The following is a 2,500-nucleotide window of genomic DNA, read 5'->3' on the forward strand; positions in this document are numbered from 1 at the left end:
CCAAAATTGCATAATAGCACAAGGATTTGGCCTCGTGAGTCATGCGAGCCGAGCCTGACCTAACTTTTGGGGGGTCAAAGTGTTCCTCCAACGATACCCTAACTTCGGTAATAGAGCCATCCCAAGTTCGGGGGACGCAAGATGGCCGTTGACCTCAAAATGAAAGAGCCGGTGTGGTCTTTTTTTTTTTCCAAAAAGAAGTATACCATTATTGCGACCGGAATGCCAAAAAACTCGTCTTTGTGTATAATATGCGTATAAATTGGGCCTAAGTTTTTTTTTTTTTTAAATCCAAAGCGAAGTATCCCTTTATTGACATAAGAATGCATAAAAATAAAAAAACTTTATTTTTATGGTCGTCTTGATATATCGTGAGAATATATTGGCCTATGTATTTTTTCTTTATATTACTAGTAGATATTTTGCCAACGATTTTTTTATCAAATATATTCAGCCAGTTTTTTTTATTACAAGTGGATATTTTGCCAACGATTTTATTATTAAATATATTTGGCCATGTTTTTTTTTTTATTACAAATGGATATTTGGCAAACGATATTTCTATTGAATATATTCAGTCTATATAATTTTTATTACAAGTGGATATTTTGCCAACGATGTTTTTATTAAATATATTCGGCCATGTTTTTCATTTTAAGTGGATATTTTGTCAACGATGTTTTTATTAAATATATTCGGCCACGTTTTTTATTACAAATGGATATTTGGCCAACGATATTTTTATTGAATATATTCAGTCTATATAATTTTTATTACAAGTGGATATTTGGCCAACGATGTTTTTATTAAATATATTCGGCCACGTTTTTTTTATTACAAATGGATATTTGGTCAGCGATATTTTTATTGAATATATTCAGTCTATGTAATTTTCATTACAAGTGGATATTTAGCCAACGATGTTTTTATTAAATATATTCAGCCATGTATTTTATTACAAGTGGATACCAGGCCAGCGATGTTTTTATTGAATATATTCAGTCTATGTAATTTTTATTACAAGTGGATATTTAGTCAACGATGTTTTTATTAAATATATTCGGCCACGTTTTTTATTACAAGTGGATATTTGGCCAGCGATGTTTTTATTGAATATATTCAGTCTATGTAATTTTTATTACAAGTGGATATTTAGCCAACGATGTTTTTATTAAATATATTCAGCCATGTATTTTATTACAAGTGGATACCAGGCCAGCAATGTTTTTATTGAATATATTCAGTCTATGTAATTTTTATTACAAGTGGATATTTAGCCAACGAATTTTTATTAAATATATTCAGCCATGTATTTTATTACAAGTGGATAACTGACCAGCGATATTTTATTAATGTTACAGGGACCTATCCAATAATTACCTTTTATTTTGTAGTGGAGATAAATTATTATTCCAGTTATAACTGAGAGAGCAATTATATCGGATTATTTGGTATTAATATTCTATTTATTTGAGGATAGAAATTACATAAAATATAATGATTTAACACCACTTATCTAGTCGTTATCATTTCTAAAGTAGCATTGAAGAAAAAAGTATTTATATTGTCACACATTTACACGTACACACGCATATATGTGTGTGTATATATATATATATATGTATATATACTATATATATAAATATATATATATATATATATATATATATACATAGTGTATATATGTGTATATATAAATTGTATATATATAAATATATATATATATATATATATATATTGTATATATATAAATATATATATATATATATATATATATAATATATATATATATTGTATATATATAAATATATATATATATATATATATACATATATATATATAAATATATATATATATATATATATATATATAGTCACTCAATATTATCACTAACACTTCTTGTTTTCCGACTGTCTACATTATAACAAAACAGAAGGATTAATTTAATTACGTTTTTTTAAGACTACGAATTTATAATTCCGTTGAAAAATGTCTTCTATGAATTTCGTAGTCTCAAAAAGCATCATCAAACTGGAAAGCTTTTGAAAAGTATCCATTCATAAGTGCAAAAACCTTTACCGTTTTTTTTTTTTTTTATTTTCTCTATCGTTTTAAAAGCAAAAAAATTCAAAATACAGGTAAAAGCACTTTTTCTATGAAAAGTTCAGATGAGCTTTGCTCTTAAAGACTAATTATTAATTTTTAAAAGATCAATTAATAAGAAAATATATCTAAAATCCATCTCTAGTAAAATGGTAATTGAAAATTCCTTGTTTAAGGAGATAGTCCATTTAAAACTCTCTTCTTAATATAATCAGTTTTGGACTCCTACTTAAAGAAATACCATATTCCTAAACATTCAGTACAAAGGAAATATTCAGGTCTACTCAATTCAAAAACTTTTCAGGTTGTGGATTATTCTATTTTGATACTATTCAAAGTAAAGATACATTTACAAGGAATATTCCACTTCAAAGAACTTAATTGTTAAGGCACTATG

Source organism: Palaemon carinicauda, chromosome 39 (genome assembly GCF_036898095.1).
Source record: "Palaemon carinicauda isolate YSFRI2023 chromosome 39, ASM3689809v2, whole genome shotgun sequence".
Taxonomy (NCBI): domain Eukaryota; kingdom Metazoa; phylum Arthropoda; class Malacostraca; order Decapoda; family Palaemonidae; genus Palaemon; species Palaemon carinicauda.